Source organism: Eurytemora carolleeae, unplaced genomic scaffold (assembly GCF_000591075.1).
Source record: "Eurytemora carolleeae unplaced genomic scaffold, Eaff_2.0 scaffold551, whole genome shotgun sequence".
In the NCBI taxonomy this organism is placed as follows: Eukaryota; Metazoa; Arthropoda; class Copepoda; order Calanoida; family Temoridae; genus Eurytemora; species Eurytemora carolleeae.
The window spans coordinates 152,918-160,688 of NW_019396480.1; positions in this window are offsets into that span (position 1 = coordinate 152,918).

The window sequence follows — 7,771 nt, forward strand, 5'->3', positions numbered from 1 at the left end:
TATATAGGTTGGTAGGATAGGATCTTCACGCTCAGACTTCTCTGCAGAACCCGATCCTCTCTCATTTTCATCCTACGCCTAGAACAATATATAGGTTGGTAGGACAGGATCTTCACGCTCAAACTTCTCTGCAGAACCCGATCCTCTCTCATTTTCATCCTACGTCTAGAACAATATATGGGTTGGTAGGACAGGATCTTCACGCTCAGACTTCTCTGCAGAACCCGATCCTCTCTCATTTTCATCCTACGCCTAGAACAATATACAGGTTGATAGGACAGGATCTTCACGCTCAGACTTCTCTGCAGAACCCGATCCTCTCTCATCTTCATCCTACGCCTAGAACAATATATAGGTTGGTACGCTCAGACTTCTCTGCAGAACCCGATGCTCTCTCATTTTTATCCTACGCCTAGAACAATAAATAGGCTGGTATGGAAAGCATCTTTATCCTTCGGTGCCTAAGACAATAAATAGGTTGGAGGCTAGCATCTTTATGCTACGCCTAGATCAATATATAAGTTGGTAGGATAGCATCTTTATCCTACGCCTAGAACAATATATAGGTTGGTAGGATAGCATCTTTATCCTAATCCTACGCCTAGAACAATATATAGGTTGGTAGGATAGCATCTTTATCCTACGCCTAGAACAATATATAGGTTGGTAGGAAAGCATCTTTATCCTAATCCTACGCCTAGAACAATATATAGGTTAGAGGATACTATCTTTATCCTACGCCTAGATCAATATATAGGTTGGTAGGATAGCATATTTATCCTACGTCTAGAACAATATATAGGTTGGTAGGATAGCATCTTTATCCTACGTCTAGAACAATATATAGGTTGGTAGGATAGCATCTTTATCCTACGCCGAGAACAATATACAGGTTGGTAGGATAGCATCTTTATCCTACGCCTAGAACAATATATAGGTTAGAGGATACCATCTTTATCCTACGCCTAAATCAATATATAGGTTGGTAGGATAGCATCTTTATCCTTCGCCTAGAACAATATATAGGTTGGTAGGATAGCATCTTTATCCTACGCCTAGAACAATTTATAGGTTAGAGATACCATTTTTATCCTACGCCTAGATCAATATATAGGTTGGTAGGATAGCATCTTTATCCTACGCCTAAAACAATATATAGGTTAGAGGATACCATCTTTATCCTATGCCTAGAACAATATATAGGTTGGTAGGATAGCATCTTTAAGTTTAGAACAATATATAGGTTGGTAGGATAGCATCTTTATCCTACGTCTAGAACAATATACAGGTTAGAGGATATCATCTTTATCCTACACCTAGAACAATATATAGGTGTTGACTTTAAAAGTCACTATAATAAAATAAAGAGATCTAAAATGGATATTTCTAACATTTATTTTAAAAAAACGAGGTTTTTGAAATATTTGCACTTAAGGCGGAGTTAAAATTGGTTGATTTAGAAATTAACAAAGGAATAAATGATGAGTATTTGGGGGTACTTCATGGGAGTGATGTAGAGCTTCATGTTGGTGGAGCAGATCAACAGGTGCGTTGCGCTGAGTATCTGCGTCATCATCATAAAGGAGTCATGGGGGTGATGTAGAGCTTCATGTTGGTGGAGCAGATCAACAGGTGCGTTGCGCTGAGTATCTGCATCATCATCATAAAGGAGTCAAGAGGCTCCCTGTGTCGGAGCTGTTACCGGCTCAACTCTCTAAACCTGACTGAGCTGGGATGTGTTATAGAGGGGTGAGGCGGGGAAAGACGGTGCAAGGGTTACATGTGTGGGCTTCATGGCGGAAATGGATCTTGTGTACACACACATCTTGAGAAAAGGCTACGGCATTTGAGTCGGAAAAATCGTCTTCCTTATATTTTCGAATTTGTGTTAACAATAGGTTGGTAGGATAGCATCTTTATCCTATGCCTAGAACAATATATGGTTGGTAGGATAGCATCTTTATCCTAAGTTTAGAACAATATACAGGTTGGTAGGATAGCATCTTTATCCTTCGTTTAGAACAATATATAGGTTGGTAGGATAGCATCTTTATCCTACGTTTATATATATGTTGGAGGATAGCATCTTTATCCTAGGTTTAGAACAATATATAGGTTGGTAGGATAGCATCTTTATCTTACGTTTAGAACAATATATAGGTTGGAGGATAGCATCTTTATCCTGGGTTTAGAACAATATATAGGTTGGTAGGATAGCATCTTTATCCTACACCTAGAACAATATATAGGTTTGTAGGATAGCATCTTTATCCTACGTCTAGAACAATATATAGGTTGGAGGATAGCATCTTTATCCTAGGTTTAGAACAATATATAGATTAGAGGATACCATCTTTATCCTACGCCTGAAAATCAAAAATTAGAAATTGAGTCTTGGCCGCAAACTAAGAATTACCAAAACCTACATCTTTGGAAACTAATGGCGGTGACCTTTATCAGTATTTCAAACTATGAATTCTTTGGATCAAAAAATAATATTAATTATAATATTAAAGGTTGACACCATCAGGTTAAAAAGTTATAGGGATTAGAAAATTTGAGTTTGTGACAAAGACTCAATTCCTGTATTTAGATGCAAAGCAGTCCTAGATACAGAGTATCTAAAAAGAATTAGCCTTTAGAGACGACTGTACGGACTTAATACGGTCATAATTCCCTTCAACTGTAAACTTGTTGTATTTTTGCCAAATCATAAATAAATAAATAAAAGTAAGTAAAAAATTATTTATTTATGAAATATAACAAAAACATACAAAATTAAGTGTTTCAAGAGAAAATATTTAAAAACCTCTAAAAGTAGAGGTTGCGGGAATATTTCCCCAAAATTCTAAAAATAATAATAGAAATAAAAAGAAAAGGAAAGGAAAGGATAAGGAAAGGTACATATTTATTGTTTACACTATATTTAATATAAATTGGTGGTGGCTTGTTAGTATTTTTCGACGATGAACTAACAACTTTTAGAAATAAAAATTATAGATTTATTTGTAAAGTTTAAAAAAAAAGTAAAAAAATCTTTATGGAGTCACCCTGAACTAACGAGAGAGAGAAGCATTCGGTTTCTTTTATTTGAAATCAAACGTGTTTTCGTCTATAACTCAACAGTCTTTAGACTTAGAGATTTGTTTATTTTATACTTTTTCCTTTATATATATGTGTATGCCAACAAAAAAGTATTTAAGATAAAAGGCTATAAAATTATGTAAAAGGGGTCAAATTGTGATCGAAAGTCACAATTTTCTGAAATATTGACAGAACCGTTAAATCCACGTGGAGTGTGAAAGAGATTTAGGTTCTATGAAAAACGGGTATTTTTAAGCATTTTTAACCCATTAAACAACTTGTAAACTTGGAATCATCATATTTCACAAACTCATTCTAAGTGCTTTCCAGCATTAGATCATTGTTGGTTAATTGTGTTAAATGAATCTAGGTTACAAAGGAAGAGACTTTAATGAAAATCTGGAGCATTTTACGGGATTCTGAGCCTACTTGTAATTACACATATATACTCCGATTTTCGGAATTTAGTTTTCCCAATTTTACCGCTTAAAGATGTTCATAAGGGTCTCAAAAAATCGATGCTTTCTCTCATAATAATTACGAAATAATCAAAATTGAGAACCTGAGTTCTTGCCAAAAATTCAAATTTTCTAATCATCATATTTTTGCCATCCTGATGGAATAACCTGTGAAACTTAAACGATTAAAACCAACAGAATTTATACTTATATCTGTTGCATTTATCAGGAGAAAATTGTTAAAAACGACTCTTACCGAAGATCATTGCGTCCATACAAATTCGGAAAGTTGCAATAAGTTGTAATGTCTGAATGATATTTTTGGAAATAAATAGATTTTTTACGATCCGAGTCGAATATTGCAACTTTCTGAATTTGTATGGACGCTACGTTCTTTGGTAAGAGTTGTGTTTAACAATTTTCTCCTTATAGATATATGCAACAGAAATAAGTAAGATTAGTAGAGATCAACATCGATAATTTTTAGACGTAAGCCTATACCCCTTTCATTTTTGCGAACACTCCCTTTAAGAAATTTGATGTATGTAAAGGTTACATTTGATCTTTGCATCAACAATAAATGCAATAAGTTGGTATCTATATATTATTAAAAGAAACAAAATAATAGCAAACCATGAATCAGATTTTTCAACTATTTGTAAACAAGACATATTGGAATGCACGGAAAACATGCATAAAATTGATTGTGTCTTTGCCACAAACTCAAATTTTCTAATCCCTATATCTCTTAAACCTGATGGTGTAAACATATGTCGTATTCAGTTTATTTATTTGACATAATTTATAGTTTTAAGTAACAAAGGAATACGATATTAGGTTGCAAAGGTATAGGGGATAAAATTCATAGAAAGATTGGTAAGATTATTATTATTCCAAAAATGAGGGAATTATGTATATTTTCAATTTTGAAAAAAAAAACAATGATACTTTCTGTAAAGTCGTCTTCAAGATCTATATGTGGTGGGCAACCCTGTTAGGTTTAAACTTGTTTCGTAATTACGAAGCAAACCAGTTGAAAGGAGTTGAGTTTTTGCCAAAAACTCTGATTTTCTAATCTCTATATCTTTGGAACTCAATGTACGTCGTAGACCTTAGATATTTTAAACTATTAATACTTATAGATAAAATAATAATAATAATAAAATATCAAAGGTTTGCACCATTAGGTTGCAAAGATATTAAGACTAGAAGATTTGAGTTTGTGGCAAAAACTTAATTAATTCCTTTAATAAGAAATAAAAGTATGAGTTATATATTAATGTAATGCTTTATGTACTGTTTAATTTCTTATATTATGAACTTGATCAAAAAAAATTTTAAAAATTTAATTATATTCTGATAACCGACATTTCAAGCTATTATTTCTATTAGATTTAAAAGTCAAAGTTTGAAATTTCGAAGGTTTACCAACCATGAGGTTGCAAATATATAGGCATTAAACTTTTTTAGTTTGTGGAAAAAACTAAATTCCTTTGACGAAAAAGAATTAATTCAGAAAACGAAACCACTCTTCAAACCCAAAAGTAAAAAAGTAAAATTTGACGCATTTCCAAATATTGATTTATAACCATGTTTTTGATTACGCTTTACATTATCGTAGATGCGTAATAATGAACAATGCGTCGACATAATGCGTATAATATTATTACGTTTGGAATATAATATTACGTTTGCATTTATATCAAATGGGGGGGGGGATTATGAAAGGACATCATAAATGATCTATATAAGATATTGGGGAAAATACTCCAATCAACTGGAACCAAAATGGGGGAGTTTTTTTTTTATAAATTGTATGTAATTCTCTTTCTTGCATAATGGTGTTATATTATACATGATAGTTAAAAAAACGCGGGACTCATTCTCCGTTAAACTAAATAAAATTCCAGGTCAGATAGAAATCTTAATTGTTTTTAATCAAAACTTGCCTTTATTGAAAATATATTGAGAAAAACTAAAATGTTTCGAATTTCTTTTGTTTAACCGGATAATTTTGCTTTTCAAATATTTATTTTGCGTAAATTTAAACTAAAACAAAAAAAATTGACTTTCTTCCTCTGATTCAATTTTTGATATGTCATCTAAAAACCCTTCTTTTTTATTGGATCAAAAAGTAGAAAATTCTAAATCAGAGAATTGTCTTTTTTTAGTTAAGTTAAATAAATCAATAATTGAAGTAAATGTTTTAAATATAATGCTTTTTCTTGTTGGAAATACACCCAGACAAAGTTTGGTCTCCCATTTGAAAAATCTTCATTTATTAAGGGTGAAAATGGTTCAAGCTAAGAAAATGGCTTTGTAACTGTATTTATGTCACACTTTAGTACGGCATCAGTTCATCAATACACTAGCTGCACTGTTGCAATATGACGAACTAGGTTGGGAACCCAGCGTTGCCCAAGTTAATCATAGTTACACCGCCGTTTACCCGCACTTGGTCGATTTTACCGGGAAACTAAATTTTGCTATTAATGTCGATCCACTTAGACTCTCAAAACCAAGCTAAGAACATTCCCGTGGTTCTCCCGAGTTGCCCAACCAAAATCAGTAAAGGGGTGCATAAGTTATGATCGGATATACAAACAAACAAACAGAGATTACTTCTATTTAGATATGGGATATGTGGCGAACTGTAGACTATTTTCTGACAAAAGAGAACTTAAAATCCCCATAAAGATTAAATTGTCCTCAATAGCTCTTTCATTAAAGGAGTTCTGATTGAAATCTTCCGTTTTTACAGCTTCTATCTTTATATTTGTACATTTGGCTTGTCTGTTTGTTTGTCTGTTTCATTCAAAGTACTATTAAGTACTATAAAGTACTGTAAAGTACTTTTAAAGTACTATAAAGAACTTTAAAGTATTATAAAGTACTGTAAAATACTATAAGTTGCTATAAAGTATTTTAAAGTACTATAAAGTACTATAAAGTACTATAAAGCACTACAAAGTACTATAAAGTACTGTAAAGTACTATAAAGTACTTTAAAGTACTATAAAGTACTATAAAGTACTATAAAGTACTATAAAGTACTATAAAGTACTATAAAGTACTATAAAGTACTATAAAGTACTATAAAGTACTATAAATTAGTTGATTTCTAGACCCAGCAGAGCAGAGTCTCACAAAGCTGAATAATCATTCTTTACAAATGTGCTGACAAAATTCTTTGTCAAGTTCTTCTTTACAATGTATCTGAATATTAAGAAAGATTTTTTTACATTTTAGACAAGAAAGAATATTATAAAAACTTGTTACTGGGTGTCTCAAAAATTTATTGGGGAAAAGCAAAGACTACACAGACTGCTTATCTCCTTTCACAGGGAGGGCTACGTAGGCCTAAGTTGACCCGGCACGACATGCTACGTTTTTACGATAGGTTTTTAGAGTGCCATCTTACGGCCACTCGTTGAACATCTTTTAAAGAAATATTCCAATTTTAAACATGAAACATAACATTTATGAATTCAGTCTTTTTATTGAAGATTTTGTGTTTCGTATTCAAAGGATCCTTAAATATCCCTGAATACAGATGTTTGCTGATTGGTCGTGTACAGTACTTGTACACAATAGAACATGCTGTGGAAAATATCGCATATTTTATACTGATCTCTGTAACTCTCTTATCTCTGGGGAAAAGTAATCCAGAAGTAAAAATTTGTAAAAAATATGATCAGGGGCGGGTAACTTTTTTTCCAGGGGTTGGGGATTTATTACTGCATATTGATTTTTACATATTCTAAAAAAATAACTTAATTTTGACTGAATAAGTAGCGCCCCAAGGAAAAATTATTACTTTTATTGGTATTATGTTTATTATTATTAATATTTTAATTTTTTTAATCACATGCTCTCAAAGTGTTAGATATAGATTAGCACCCATTAAACTATGTTTAATGTTTATTAAATATTTCAATGAACATGGATTGCTGCAGTGTGCATCGGGTAAATTTTTATTCAAGGGACTGTTCATTCTTATCAGGAACGGTCCAGGATACAACACAACTCAAATATACATAAGATAAATTCAATATCGTCTTCCTACACCACAGTTTCATGCGTCAAACTTTCAGATCAGGAATTATGTTTAAGAAATAATATATTTTTCTATAAATGTGTAAAAAGAAATATGGCTATCTGGCCAGGTTTCAATGGTATTACGCTCTAAAACAGGACAAAAAGAAAGATTTATGACAATGGGAGGGGGA